The following is a 17,151-nucleotide window of genomic DNA, read 5'->3' on the forward strand; positions in this document are numbered from 1 at the left end:
ATTCACCAGGTCCAAAAAGCCCATGTATGCGCGCACTGTCTTTTATATTAAATACTTTCTATAAAAGGGGGTAGGCTGGATAAGGGTTACAGGGGCCTGTCAGTCTACAACACTCAGGTGATCACTCCAGGTTCCAGCTTCAGGATTCCTTGATGCATCATAATGATATTATCTCCTGTGTCTTCCTTTGGTTCTGGCTGAGCCATAGAATCTACCTGAGACGTCAGTGCAACTGGCCTGGCCTTGGCCTATCATGGTTGTTAAGAACAGATAACTCAACAAATAATTGACTTCAAATTCTCTGCCATTTTCACCAAAGAAATTCTAGCGTGAAGAGTGGAAATTTGTCACAGTAAACATAGTGCGGTAACCCCTCTGACAATGTTTAGAGGTCAGGCGTGTTTGATGGCTAATTTGGAGTGACCTATCAGAGAGCTGATAGATCAGATTCAGAGAGTTAATAATCTGAGCTCTCTGGTTTTTCTGAGTACTATTTCCTCCGTACACTCCCCCATCTACACCATAATGTAGACTTTCTGAGTGATAGGAATAATCACGTCTGCCAGACAAAGTTTAGGCTAATACTGGCTAACACCTACAATTCCTATTATCTGCCTTCTTTTCTAGATTCCGTGCAGACCCTGACTCATTTATGTAGCTTCCCACACTCTTCTGAATCAATACTTCACCCTGTAATTTTGATAGTTTTAATTTATCTCTCAGATCGTATTAATTCATATTTATTCAATCATTCACTTCTTCAAGAATCACATATGAAGTGTCTTTTATTTACCAAACAGTATTCTATGTACTGGGAAAAACCACACAAACGAAGGACACCATTCTGCCTTCAAGGCACTCAGATTCTAGTTGAGAAGGTAGACGAGCAAACTTCTAGTAAAGGCCTGCAAGTGCTTCCTAAACCAACTCTATTATATATATTTTAAAATCATCCTCATTTCAGATGGTGTTGCATCCAGTCTCTAATATGGTCTCCAGTAAACCTCACCTCCTGGTCTTTATCCTCATCTAAGGCTCCTTTCCACATTAAATCAGTGCTAGCCTGTGTGACCAATAAAATACAGAAGTGACTTCTGTGGTAATAAAAGGCATCACAGCTTACACATTGGTCATTGAATTGCTAACCAGCCAACCACCGACTATGAGGACACTAAGTGACCCATGTATAGACTACTTAAAGAACAACTGAAGCCCCTGGCCATAGCCAGCACCAACTTACCAGTCTGATAAGTTGGCTATCATGGAAGAAAATCCTCCAACCCATTCAAACCTTCAGATGGGTGCAGCCCTGGCAGACATGTGACTACAATCTCATTAAGGACCCCATACCAGAACCAGCCAGCCAAGCCAATCCCAAATTCCTCACTCTTAGAAACTATGAGATACAGCAAATGATTTATATATTCTAAGCAAATAAGTTTTGGGAAATTTGTCACACAGCATTAGATAATTAATACAGATAAGCTATGTTTTTGTCTTCTATTATGAGTTTTTGTTCTACCTAGAATGCCTCTGTGTATGTTTTCTCATTTCATCATCTGTCTTACCTTTTAAGGCACAATACAAATATTATCTATTCTAATACTATTTTTCTTAAATATACCAATGTTGTGGGAAGTCAGGGACCCCGAATGGAGGGATCGGCTGAAGCCATGGCAGAAGAAGATAAATCGTGAAGATTTCATGGACATTTATTAGTTCCCCAAATTAATACTTTTATAATTTCTTACACCTGTATTTACTGCAATCTCTAAACATAAATTGTGAAGATTTCATGGACATTTATCACTTCCCCAATCAATACTCTTATAATTTCCTATGCCTGTCTTTACTTTAATCTCTTAATCCCGTCATCTTTGTAAACTGAGGATGTATGTCACTTTAGGACCCTGTGATGATTGCATTAACTGCATAAATTGTTTATAAAGCATGTGTGTTTGAACAATATGAAATCTGGGCATCCTAAAAAAGAACAGCATAACAGCGATTTTCAGGGAACAAGGGAGATAACCATAAGATCTGACTGCCTGCACAGTCGGGCAGAACAGAGTCATATTTCTCTTCTTGCAGAAAGCTAATAGGAGAAATAGCACTGAATTCTCTTCCCAGCAAGGAATAACCCTGGGGAAGGAATGCATTCCAGGGGTAGGTCTATTGATGGCTGCTCTGGGAGTGTCTGTCTTATGCGGTTGAAGATAAGGGATGAAATACACCCTGGTCTCCTGCAGTGCCCTCAGGCTTGCTAGGATTAGGAAATTCCAGCCTGGCAAATTCCAGTCAGACTGGTTGTCTGCTCTCAAACCCTGTTTCCTGTTAAGATGTTTATCAAGACAATACATACCCAGCAGGACATGGAACCTCGTCAGTAATTTTAATTTCACCCTGACCTTGTGATCTTGCTCTGCCCTTCTGCCCCTGTGATCTTTTATTGCCCTTTGAAGCATGTGATCTTTGTGACATACTCCCTGTTCATACCCCCCTCACCTTTTGAAATCCCTAATAAAAACTTGCTGGTTTTGCGGCTCAGGGAGCATCACAAACCTACCAATAGGTGCTGTCACTCCCAGATGCCCAGTTGTAAAATTTCTCTCTTTTGTACTCTTTCTCATTATTTCTCAGACTGCCCAACACTTAGGGAAATTAGAAAAGAACCTATGTTGAAATATTGGGGGCTGGTTCTTCCAATATACCAATATGAGATCTGAACCAGTTACTTGGCACATCATAAATACCATAATTACTTGTCTATTTGTCATCATGATTTTTGGATTATGAGCAATTTATGGGCAGGCTGTGTTATATTCAAAGTTTACAACATCATGGTGCCAGCCTAGGGTCTTAGACATTGTGTGTGTATGATAAATATTAAATATATAATACCCAGTGATAAATGGTAGATTGTGGTACACACACAAGAATGTGCTACATCAATTTTTACATTTATATGTTTCATTTCAAGAGCTTTTTTGTTTTTTACATTTATTTTTCTGTATAAAATTACTCTAGGGCATGAACCTCATCTATTGTGTCTTTTCTGTCTGCCTATGGATGCTAATATAGTGCTGGATACTCCATGTGTGCTCAATAAATGTTGACTGACTAAGCATTTAATACTTTAAAACAGAAATTCAATAAATGTAGTCTCAGTGACCTGAAAGAGTAATGCTTCTCCTTGTGTGTCTAATGGATTACCAAGGAGTATCTTTAGAGCCAGGATTTCAGAAACAACTATCAATGTCAAACTCAAGGACAAAACCATCACCGGAAAGGGCTCGCCCCAGAAAAAGAAAATTCCCATGGGAGAACAAAGAGCTGAAGAAATCAGCCTGCACTCAATCCATAGAAACCTAGACTCCTGAGATATAAAAAACTCCTAAGTGCTACACTCACCTCAAAATCAGATTTCCTTCTAGGAGGGTGAATATTTCATCCAAGGTCAGGGATCAGACAAGGCCTAAAAGTCAATATTAGTGATGAGGCTAAGAAACATTTGAACTGGGTACAGTGGCAGTCGACTTCATGGCTTGGTACTGACTCTGCTCACCAAGAAGGCTCCATGCATCTTGCTCTTGGTGCTGCCCCTGTGCATGCTGTGCACCTCTTTACCTTTTACACTCTGGTGTACAAAGTCCTTACCTCTAGCCCCGCCTGTGACTGGTTATTTCTCTTTTTCTTTCGTTCATGCTGTGTTCTAACCTTGACTCATTGCTTATGTCTCCTAGATGAATTTCCTTTCATCTGCTCAAGTACAATTTATGAACTTATGATTGAATACTTCCAAAATTGGAGTTTTATTAATTGGGGAATAAATGCTGAATAAATACTGATGTCATCCAAGCTTTTTTTTTTTTTTTTTTTTTTTTTTTTTTTTTTTTAAAGAAATGGTTCCTCTTTCTGTGACCCAGCCTGGAACACAGTGGTGCAGTCATATCTCACTGTAACCTTGAACTCCTGGGCTCCAATGATCCTCCTTCATGAGCCTCCCAAGTAGCTGGGATTACAGACATGAACCACCATGCCTGGCTATTTTTTTTTGTTTTGTAGAGACAAGGTCTCACTATGTTGCCCAAGCTGGTCTCAAACTCCTAGACTCAAGAAGTCTTTCTGCCTTGGCCTCCCAAAATGCTGGAATTACAGGCATGAGCCACTGCACCTGGGCCAAACTTTTAAAAGAAGAATTGGCTGGTTTTTTTTAAAAGAAAGCAGCCAAGTTCTAATGATGAAATTATTCTTCAAAAATATTTCTTTATGATATTTGGTATATTCAGGGTTTTGGAAATGATAACAATATTTTTGTCAAGTGAGAGAAGAACACAAACATGGAAGGCATATAATGAATATTCAAGCCTTATAATATACTAACATTTACCATTTGGATTTTCAATAATTTAATGGAGAACCAAAACATTTTTATTATTCAACGTATTTGCATCTAGTTTATCCATCAGAGATGTAAATACCTGGTATCTAATCATGTTTATCTTGAAGGCATATTAATAACTTCACTGTTGATGGCTTTTGTGTTTTGTATTCAACTGTATGTTTGTTATTATGAGAACAATAAATATAATTTTTAAAAGAAAAATACAAAATTACATAAAATGAAACAATATTTAAGAGGAATGGAATAAAATAAAAATTATTAATAAAAACGTAACTTTAGAAAACAAATGGATTTAAACTTTAACATTATGGTACAGAAGGTTTTCAAAAAACTATATACCCTAAAAAGAATTAAAATGATTCATGAATATCTTTTGGCTCTAAAAGTTACTTAAATTGAATAATTTAAATAGCTTGAAAAATTTTCAGTCCATTTTTACAGTTTGATTTAAAAAATAGCAAATAAAACATCACAGTCTTTGAGTTGTATTTATTAAGTTCCTATCTGCTTCCTTTAAAACTATATCAAGTACATAAATAACAACATAAGGGTGTATTAAAAATTGATCCTTTTGTTGCTTCTATGCTCATTTTCCTCCCTGTTCTCATTTACAGCATTTACTACCACCACCACCACAATATTTATAGAGCACCCACCACAAGTCAAGGACTCTACTAACTTATGCATAATCTCACTTAACATTCCAAAGTAATCTGTGGTTAGGGGCTTGCCATGCTGCTGTTGGGAAAACTGAGGAATAGGGAGATTAAACAATGTGTCCTAGATCACACAGCTGGAGGTGGAGGAGCTGGAATTCAAATCAGTTCTATTTGACTCTAGCACCTGAGCTCTTACTCACTCTAATATGTCTTTCAGAGTCTGAAGTCCATCTCCTTCAAAAGATCTGCTCACAGCTGTACAAGGAATGAGATCAGGTCCTTTGCAGGGACGTGCAGGAGGATAATTGCCCTTATCTTCAGTGAACTAACGCAGGAATAGAAAACCAAATACTGAATGTTATAAGTGGGAGCTAAATGATGAGAGCACACGGACACACAGAGGGGAACAACACACACTGGGGCCTGTTGGGGGCGGGGGTTGGGAGAATGAAGAGGAGCAGAAAGATAAGATAGGGTCAGGGAGACTAGCTAGTGGATGGGCTTAATATCTGGGTGATGGGATGATCTGCACAGCAGACCACCATGGCACACATTTACCTATGTAACAAACCTGCACATCCTGCAGATATACCCCTGAACTTAAAATAAAAGTTGGAAATTAAATAAAAAGATCTGCTCACTTCTCCAGATATCCAGTGAGATTTCCACACAGATCTCACTCACTTTTCTAAATCAAAGTTTTTGTCACACATATTGTATTTTGATTATATACAGCCTTATATTGTTATGCATATGTTTAAAATGTGTAAAACTTGTTCCTCAACTAGACTATAAACTTTATGAAAGTAGCTTCATGTCTAATATGTGGCATATACTCTTCCAGTTTACCAAACCAGTGATCTCAAACATAAATACTCAGTGAATACTAGATGAATTGAATTTGGGTGTTACTATGTATAACAGGTGTTGATAGTTAATATTTAGCACACTTATCCTCATAATGTGCCAAGTTCTTTACATATATTACTTCATTTAATTTTGGAGGTGGCCTGTGAAGTTGACTTCATCATGTCCATTTTACAAATGAAGAAACTGAATAAATGTTAAACAATCTCACCAAGGTCACACAGATAACTAGTGAAAGTCTGGGATTCAAATCCAAATTTTCTTAAAAATATCTGTGCTCTTATAATCTATAATCCTGTTACATTAGGACTTTGTAGGACAATTGGTATTAACAAAATTATTTTTGCTGCTGAGTAAAGACTAAACAAGAATTAAACAGAAACATCATTTATCATTGTTATATGTTCGAGAATCTGAGTACTGTGTGTCTGAATACATGGAACTGAATATGAGGGATGTGACCGATAATTTGATACTTACTTTGGAGTACAGAAGAAGGAAATGGGTTGAAGAGAGTCTTTCTAGCTACATCACTTTCTTGGGAGAAAGAAAATTGAGTTCAACAAGAATATTACCTGTAATCCTTCTACAACTAAAGCTTGACATTTAAATAGCCTATGATTTCATATGACATTAACTATCATTTCTTTTGGAGAAGTGAAGTTACTTTTATTTCTACAGCTTAACTTGTTGAGATGACTTAGTTTTAATATAAGAGATATTCCATAGTCCACTACTATTACATTATTAAAAATGACAGCTTGAATGTTCTCTTTTGACCACCAATTTCTCGGAAAGCCTCACCTAGTCTTCCTACCTCAAGTTTGTAGTATATTAAAATATATATTTTATTCTTTCTCGGGGTCAACTTATAGTCATTATTTCACTTCTTGCTTTCTTCTTTCCTGATAGATGATTTGCTCCAAAAGAGACTGAATCAAAACAAGTCACAGGGCAGCAGGAGAGACGAAGAGTGCTCATGAGGAAAGAACTGACCCCCCATTGGACTTTCTCATAAACTGATGACTCACTCCTGTTGCAAACACTGGCTTCACTGAGGGTAGACGTTCCGCTGTCTCACTTTGCCAAAAGTGGCCACAATGGATTGGCAATATCTTTATTTGCTGAGAAGAAACACTTTTGATAGTTTACAAGATGGCCATATCTAATAGAGTCATCAACATCCAGGGACAAAATTCATTTTAGTAAATAACAAATTGGAAAAAAAAGACAAGAGACTTTTTTTTCTTTGGCCTTTTAAAACTCACATTTAACTATATACGTTTTCATGACACCATTTCATAAATGGCTAATGTATTTGGCTGACAAAGCCAAATATAGTTCTATAAATAGCATTATTAATGATGAGGAACTGGAGATACAATAGGAAAAAGTGAATTGCTGCAGAATGAGATACAGCTGAGTAAGGCAGAAATAAGAAAGGGAGAAAATAGTCTAACACCACATAGGAAGATTGTCTCAATTCCAGGGGAGGGAAAAAAATGTATTGCCCCAGAAAAATGACCAGAATTACATCTTTTTTGTTCCGTTCAGCATTATTTATTATGGTGAAAATACAGAAACAATATACATGTTCAGCCATTCTGGCTCATGCATGGGAGAGAACATAATGTGCCATAAAAATGAGTTGTAGAGAAATATTTAAAAATGAGAAAAATCAGTTAAATAGTATAAACAAATAACCAGATTTCAGCCAGGTGTGGTGGCTCATGCCTGTAATCCCAGCACTTTGGGAGGCGGAGATGGGCGAATCACTTGGGCTCAGGAGTTCGAGACCAGCCTTGCCACTATGGTGAAACCCTGTCTCTACTAAAAATACAAAACTTAGCCAGGCACGGTGGCGTGTGCCTGTAGTTCCAGTTACTCGGGAGGCTGAGGCAGGAGAATCGCTTGAACCCACAAGGCGGAGGTTGAAGTGAGCTGGAGATCGTGCCACTGCACTCCACCTTGGGTATCAAGAGCAAAACTTCGTCTCAAAAAAATAAACAAATAAAATAATATAAAAATTAGCCAAGTGTGTTGGTACATGCCTGTAATCTCAGCTACTTGGGAGGCTGAGGCAGGAGAATCACTTGAACCCAGGAGGTGGAGGTTCCAGTGAGCCAGAGATCATGCCACTGCACTCCAGCCTGGGCAACAGAGTGAGACTCCGTCTCAAAAAAGAAAAACAACCAAATTTCAAAATAGTAGATATACCATGACGCACATTAGCTAAAAACACATAGAGATATTTAAGTGAACACACATATTATAAAGGAAAGAGGTTTAATTGAATCACAGTTCCATATGGCTGGGGAGGCATCACAATCATGGCTGAAGGTGAATGAGGTGCAAAGATAAGTCTTACGTGGGCATCAGGCAAAAGGGTTTGTGAAGGGGAGCTCCCATTTATAAAACCATCAGATCTCGTGAGACTTACTCACTATCACTAGAAAAGCATGGGAAAGACCCACCCCCATGATTCAATTACCTCCCACTGGGTCCCTCCCAGGACACAGGGGAATTATGGGAGCTATAATTCAAGATGAGATTTGGTGGGGACATAGCCAAACCATATCAGAGAGATAGGCCAAGCCCTGGTGAATTTAGCTTCATTTTTCATAGCTATGCCAAGTGTAAGCAGTGGTGTGGTGGAGCTGCCTATTACTGGCTGTAAGAACTGATTGTACTCATCTTCTCCCATCTTCACATTCAGTGACGTCACTTTGGTAGCTTGAAATTGGCATGTATTTACAACACAGAAATTGGCAAATACTACAAATCGGGATGTTTTTATCAGACAGGTAGCCCTTAAGCATTTACCAACACATTACTGAGCAAAGTTTAGGGAAGAAAAATCATAGGATCCTGTAGAAGACAGAGAGTCTAATTGTAGACCCCATATAAAGCTGGACCCCAAAGAGCTGCGTACTTGGTATAAGAGGGGAGTAGAGATAAGCCTACTCCACAGAAGGAATCATCAAGGAAACAAATTGATGCTGAGTGGAGAGCAAAACAGCCTTCTTGAAAAATAAACCACAAGCTCACCCTCATAAACGTTTTAGGACCTGAAATTCATACTACCAGTGTGGTCCACAAAATTATAAGCCAAAATTTGAAAGTGTCCAAGTTGATAGTATCCCCAGGTATCTGGGTGATTCAAACATGCATTTTTAAAGTTCCTATGAATTTATTTTTTGTTTTATTTTAAACTTTTATTTACATGTACATGATTCTTATATGAGTACATATGCGGGTTTGTTATATAGGTAAACTGTGTGTCACAGGGGTTTGGTGTACAGATAATTTCATCACCAGGGTAATAAGCATAGTACCCAGTAGGTACTCCCACTCCTCCCACCCTCCACACTCAAGTAGGCTCCAGTGTGTATTGTTCCCCTCCCTGTGTTCACGTGTTCTCATTGTTCAACTCCCATTTATAAGTGAGAACATGTGGTATTTGGCTTTCTATTCCTTTGTTAATTTGCTTAGGATAATGGCATCCAGCTCCATCCATGTTGCTGCAAAGGACATGATCTCATTCTTTTTTTATGGCTGCATAATATTCCATGGTGTGTATGTACCACATTTTCTTTATCCAGTCTACTGTTGATGGGCATTTAGGTTGATTCCATTTCTTTGCTATTGTGAATAGTGCTGCAATAAACATACGTGTGCATTTGTCTTTATGGTAGAATGGTTTATGTTCCCTTGGGTATATACCCAATAATGAGATTGCCGGGTCAAATGGTAATTCTGTCAAACATACATTCTTTCTGTGGAAACATATCTACAATTTGGCCTCAAAAATTAGCAGAAATAAATATTAGCTCACATTAACAAATAAAAATAACACTCATGAAAATATGGCAGCTTGTGTAAGAAAAAACAAAGAGCAAAATCAATCATGTAAAAGTTTTAAATATAGTCTAGGCACAAAATTAACAATAAATAATATATTCAATATTTAAAGAAATAAAAGAGAACTGTAAATCTGAGAAGGAAATGAGAGTACATTAAAATAATAAAGAAAGACTCAAGGAAAACAAATGGAAATTCTAGAAATAAGAATAAAGTAAGAAAAATTTAAAATTCAGTGGGCAGGTTAAACAGAATATTAGACACAACTGAAGAGAGAATTAGAAATATCAGAAGGCAGATTTAAAAGAAGTCTCTAGAATGCAGCAAAAATGCGACAAAGAGGTCATAAATATGTAAGTGATGTTAAGAAGTATAGTAGAAAGATAAAGGGAATAGATGTGTGGTAAATCCATAAATAAAAACACAAGAATATAAATATCAAATTTAGGATTATGGTTACCTATGAGATAAATTGAGTCATGGATAAAGTGGGGGTACTTAGGGCTTCAAAGATACTAGAACATGCTATCTCTTAAGATTGGTGATGGGTACAGGTGCTCCTTTTTATTGTTCTTATGCCTTAAAGTATAATAGAAATACTCCTTTTTATGTTGTTAATATTGAATAAAAACCATTTTTAAAGTAACTGGAAAGGAAATACTCCACAGTGTTAACTATAATGGCATTTGACTCATGAGACTACGGCTATTTTATTTTCCCATCTTTTCTCATACTCAAATATTACTTCATGAGACTATTAAATTTATAATAAAAATATAATGACAAACACACTTAAAAAAAGAAGCATATCTTTTTCCAACATGATAAATACCTTTGCATAAAATAGCAAACTCAGATGATCCTATTATCTAGGACCTTCCCTTTTATTTACAGATAAATAGATATATTTTTAAAATATTACATACCAAAGTGAGAAGGCTCCTTTGGGTTCCAATTTTTCTCTGATTTCTAATGAATTAAGGAAGCCTTTTAATTACTCTTTAAAACCTATGCAGATTCTTAAACTGAATTACTTCAGTTTCTTAATTGTATTTAATGACAAATTAATTAGAGGTCTGGGACTGGTAAAATTATAATAAGACTGCTGAGGCTTAAACTTGTTTCACACAGTGTCTGTGACAGAGACAAGACTGATTTATTTTTTTACTTACTGTGTGTATAGAAAGGTTAGAATGAGGCCCATTGGTAAAAGAGGCACTGACACTGGTAGGTTTTTAAAGGATTTGTTTAGGCTTCAAAGCATTTTATTTTATTTTTTGAGACAGGGTCTCTCTCGGTCACCTAGGCTAGAATGCAGTACCACAATCTTGTCTCACTGCAACCTCCCCTGACTCAAGTTATCCTCCCACCTCAGCCTCCTGAGCAACTGGAATTACAGGCATGCACCACCAAACCCAGCTAATGTTTGTATTTTGGGTAGAGATGGGATTTTCCATGTTGCCCAGGCTGGTCTTGAACTCCTGGGCTCAAGCAATCTGACCGCCTTGGCCTCCCAAAGTGCTGAGATTACAGGCATGAGCCACTAAGCCTGGCCCAAAGCATTTTAAATAACTAGGTAATTAATCAAATCTTAAAGACAGAAAAAAGACTTTTTAAAGTCCCAAACTTGACCTGCTACAAAGTGACAGTTTGCAAAATCATTTAATAGAAACAAAAAGGTAAAAATTTTAAAATAATCTTATTGAAAGTTGCTTCAATTTTTCTAACACAAACAATAAGCTATTTTGTAATATATTTAAGGCTGAATACTTTCTATTTGAAAAATGTAATTTTATTAGTAAATTTTACTTATTGAAAATAAATTGTCAGGCTGGGTGCAGTGGTTCACACCTGTAATCCCAGCACTTTAGGAGCTTGAGGCAGGTGGATCTCTTGAACTCAGGAGTTTGAGACCAGCCTGGACAAAATGGCAAAACCCCATCTCCACAAAAAATACAAAATTTAGCCGGGTGTGGTGGTGCACACCTTTAGTCGCAGAAAAGCAGGGAGCTGAGTTGGGAGGATCACTGAGCCTGGGAGGCCCAGGCTGCAGTGAGCAGAGATCAAGCTGCTGCACTCCAATGTGAGCGACAGAGCTAGACCATGTCTCAAAATAATAATAATAGTAATAATAATAATAAATTGTCATAAGTATTTTTTGTTTCCAGCCATATTTATTGAGCTATAATTGATATACAGTAAAATTCAGTTACTAAGCAGTTTGATTTTGACAAATTTATTATTTTGACAAATCCAAATACTTATAAAGTTATAAATTATTTCCATCACCTCAGAAATTTCCCTTGTGACCCTTCCCCTCAACCCTTAATGACATGCAACTACTGTCCTGATTTCTATTACCATTAACTAGATTTGATTTTTCTAGAATCATGAATATTTATCAAGAATATTTATTCTTATGTCTAGCTTCTTTCATTGAACATAATATTTTTTAAATATTCTATTTGACACCACTATTTGCTTATTTATTTTTCTGTTGATGACTACTTGGGGGTGATTCCAGGTTTTAGCTATTATAAAGCTACTATAGGCATTTTTGCACGAGGCTTTGGTGAACAATATATTTTAAATCCTTTTGGATTACATAGGTGTGGAATTACAGGATCATAAAGTAAATATATATTTACCTTTTAAAATAACTGCTAGAAATTTCATTAAAGTGGTTATATCATATTATACCATTATACATTTCCACCATGACTGTATGATAGTTTTGGCTGATTCACTCTTTGCCAACATTTGGTATGGTTGGTTAGTCTTTCATTTTAACCATTCTTGGGTATGTAGTGGGCTGAAATTTTCTCTCCTTGAATGTTCTGGTATGGTCTTGATATAGGGGCAATCTGACCTCCTAAAGCAATTTGGGAAGCATCTCTTCTTCCTGTATTTTCTGAAACTGTGGCAAGTTTTATATTCTATTTCAAATGAAGGTTTTAATTTATTTGATAAGTATAAGGCTTTGGAGGTTTTCAATATATTGTCATGTTCATTTTTGTAATTTGATGTTTGAAATTTGTCTGTTTACTGAGGTTGTTTAAATTATTTGTGTAAAATTGTTTATAATGTCCCTTTTTGTCCTTTAACATCTGTATAATTTGTAATAGCCTATCATTTTTAATATTGACAATTTTGGCTTTATTTCTTTTATTGATCAGTCCTATTAGATGTTTACCAATTTTATAATCTTTTCAAAGAACCAATTTTTTTATATTGTTCATCTTTTGTGTCCATTTTCTACTTTACTAATTTCAAATTACTTCTTTTACTTATATTGTGTTAATTTGCTCCAATTTTTCTAGCTTCTTAAATTGAAAGCATAAATCATTTAATGTATATATTTCCTTTTTCTAATATAAGCATTTAAAGCCATAGATTTATCTCTAAGTTCAGCTTTAGTATGTATGCCACAAATTTTCAAATGCTGTATCTAATTGCCATTTCATTGCTAAATATTTTTTTACTTATCTTGTGGTTTCTTCTTTGATCCATGAGTTATTTAAAAATTTGTTTATTTTCCAAATATTTGAAGATTCTCTAGATATTTTACTATATTAATCTAGCTTAATACTATTTTGGTCAGAGACATACATTCTGTATGATTTTAATCACTAAAATTTATTACAACTTGTTTTGCGGCCCAGTACGGTCTATCTTGATATATTTTCCATGTGCAATTTAGAATAATTGTATTGTTTTGGTTTGGTTATTTTATAACTAAATTAGGTGAATTTAGTTCATAGAGTTTCTCTAATCTTCTATACCTTTATTAATTTTTTTATCTAATTGCTCTATGGGTTACTGAGGTATCAAAATCTCCAACTATAATTTTGCATCTATTTCACACTATTACTTCAAGCATTTAGGAGCTTTATATTAGGTGCATAGACATTATTTTCTCTTGTATGACTATGAAATGTCCCTCTTTTATCTAGGAATACTCTGTTTTACAGAGTCTGATATTTAGAGAGTCATACCAGTTTCTTTATGTTTAGTGTATGCATTACATATCTTTTCCATTCTTTTACTTTCTGTTTGTCTTTACAGTTAAAATGTATTACTGATAAATAGCATAATTGAGTCTGAATTTTTATCTAGACTGGCTTTCACTTATTTTAACTGAAAAGCTCGATACTCCATTTACCTTTCATGCAATTATTGATGTGTTTGTGTTTAATTCTACCATGTTTGTGATTTTTTTTCTATCTGTCCCATTTTCTCTTTATATGTTTCTCCCTGTCATCTCTTGAGTGAATCCAGTCTTTTAAAATATATTCTATTTTAGCTTCTCAATTGACTTTTTAGTTGCGCCTCTTGGTGGAGATTACAATACGTAACTGATATGGACTGAATTTTGTTCCCTCAAAATTCATATGTTGAAACTCTAACCCCCAATGTGTTAGCATTTGGAGATGAGGCTTTTGAAAGGTAATTAGGTTTAAATGAGGTCATGAGTGTGGGGTCCTCGTGATATAGTTACTATCATTATAAGAAGAGACCAGAGAACTTGCTTGCTTTCTCTCTCCACTATATGGTGACATAGTGAGAAAGTAGCCAGGAAGAGAGCCCTCACCAGGAACAAACTTGGCTGGCACCTTGATTTTGAACTTCTCAACCCCCAGAACTATAAGAAATAGATGTCAGTTGTTTAAGTCATCCAGTCTACTATGTTTTGTTATGGCAACCTGAGTCGACTAAGACTGACTGCATCTTTATCTTTCATAGTATATCTTCCACAATTAATTTATGACTTCATCAATAGCATAAGCATCTTGCAACAAAGAACTTCTAATTACTGCCCTCCTTCACTTTGTGCTATTCTTTTCATACATTCAACTTTTATTTATGCTATAAATCCCATAATATACTGCTATTAATTTTTATTTAAACAACCAATAGTTTTTAAATGGAATTTGAATATACGTATATTTCTATTTGATAATTTTTGTCTGGTACCTTTCCTCTCTGGAATATTTTTTCTTCAGTCTTAAGAAATTCTCTTAGGATTAATTTAATTGCAGGTCTGATAAAGAGGAATATTGTTCCAGATTCTCTACATGTGCAAATGTGTTTATTTTACCTTCATGCTTGAAGATTATTTTGCTGGGTATAGAATACTAGATTGTAGTTTTACTCTTTCAGCACTTAGAAGCTATTGTTCCATTGTCTTCTAGCCTTCAGTTGTTGCTAATGAGTAGTCTGTCAACATTCTTATTGTCATTCATCTGTATGCAATGTGTTTTCTATTCTCTGGCTGCTTTTAAGATGTTCCTTTTATCTTGGATTCTGTTAGCAGTTTGACTATGATGTGCCTATGTGTAATTTAATTTGTATTTATTCAGATTAGAGTTTGCTGAGTTTCTTGAATATGTACATGGAAGATTTTCATCAATTTAGGATTTTTGACCTTATTCTTTTTGTTCTCTTTCCATAACTCAAATTACATGTATGATTGATCATTTTATATTGTTTCACTTATCTCAGACATATTTTTTCTCTCTCATGTTTCACTTTTGTATCAGTTTATATAATTCCTATTGACCTATCTTCAAGTACACGAATTCATTCTTGTGGTATGTACTCTGGCCTTGTAAGCCCACAAAAGAATTCTTCATCTTTGTCATCATATTTTTTCACATCTAGGCTCTTTTTAAAATAGTTTTTACAGCTTTTCTGATATTCTCTATCTTTTCACAAATACTGTTCACTTTTTCTACTAGTACCATTAGCTAGTTTATCATGATTATTTTAAATACTTTGATATGTTCAACATTTCTATCATCTTTGGGTCTTATTCAAGTGGCTATTTTCTTTCTTGAGTATGAGTCATATTTGCTTGCTTCTTTGTGTATCTCATAATTTTTATTAAATGCTAACATTGTGTATAAAGGAATAGAGATGAAAGCAAATAAAACTTTTACTCAGAAAAGGGTATCTTCTTTTCAGTCAGGCTGTTAATGAGAGGAGGTCAAACTATCTGTAATTGAGATGAGTATAGACTTTCTCATGCTTTAGATTTAGTTCAGCACAGACTTCAAATGTTTGAGGGTAGGATTAGAATATTCCCTTTAGCACAGCTTGAGATCTGAGTAATTGGAGAGTTTGCCTAAGTTCTCTTTCCCTGACTTTAGCCTTTGGTATGCCTGGTGCACCTGTTTTTCAGGGGATTATCTGTCAGCTCTTTAATTTCTCTCTCAGCTCCAGTGGGCTGCTGCTTTAAACTTTTGAGGCCTGAAATGCCTGGAAGTTTCCTTGTAGTTGTCCTGCTTTACCCTCAGGTTTCAGCAGGCCCAGCACACCTGTATCTAAGAAGAGCAGTGACATCTCTCACAAGTCTCCTACCCCTCACCCAACCATAGAAAGCTCCCCATTCTCAGGCCTATAGTGCTTTGTGGAATTCCCTCCATTCTCCTGTCTTCCTTCATACTTTAGCCTGTGCTTCTGGAGGATAAATCTCTCCATTTCTCTGTCCTTCCCCAATCTTGCCAGCAATGACTCAGTGGAGGCCTTTGGAAAAGATTTGAAAAGAGCAAACTGTCTTTGTGTATGGGCCACTAAGGGTTTCTGAATCATCACACCAGGCTTTATTTGGCCTTTAAAAATACGTTAAAAAGCTCAGCCATTTTCTTCTTATTTGCTTTTGTGGCAGCTTCCTCCTCCTCCAGCTTTTCTACAAGGGTGGAGTAGCTGAGGATTTCTTCTCTCACTTTGATTTAATTCATTAGTCTTTTTTGCATCCTCAGCTCTCTTTTGTTGAACCAAACCTATGCATTTGTTATCGCCTTTCATTCTTGTTAGGGTAGGAGCAATGTTTCCTTGTGACTTTCTATTATTCTACACCCTAAGTGGATGCAAAGGAGCTAGCATACATATTCAAATAACATAAGACTATCTCTTAAATCTTCCTATACAAAATTAAGTTCCTCAGATAAGTTTATGTTATTTCTCCTATATCCAGGCAGGATTATGATTACGTTAACTTGGATTTGATCCTAAGGATTCTCAATCTTTTCTTGATAAAGTTACTTTCAATATAATAGAATTTCTGTGTCCTATCATAGAAATTAGATCTAGTGTAATTAAACCTTATCCTAAGCAAATCCCTCAACAATGAATCTTCTCTCTCCCAGTGACTCCCCACCACCTAGTCTATCACTTAGGCACCTTCCTCTAATATGCGTGTTCTTTAATACAGCCTGCACATTGCTTAGAGAGAACCCCTAAATCACAGAGCTGATCCTGTCTTTGAAGCCCTTCAATGACTCCCCATAGCACAGTTAATGATGCTCTTCATGATCTGGCCCTGCATTTTTGTCACAACCCCTCTGCTCTAGATCATAA

This window comes from Papio anubis, chromosome 10 (assembly GCF_008728515.1).
Source record: "Papio anubis isolate 15944 chromosome 10, Panubis1.0, whole genome shotgun sequence".
NCBI lineage: Eukaryota > Metazoa > Chordata > Mammalia > Primates > Cercopithecidae > Papio > Papio anubis.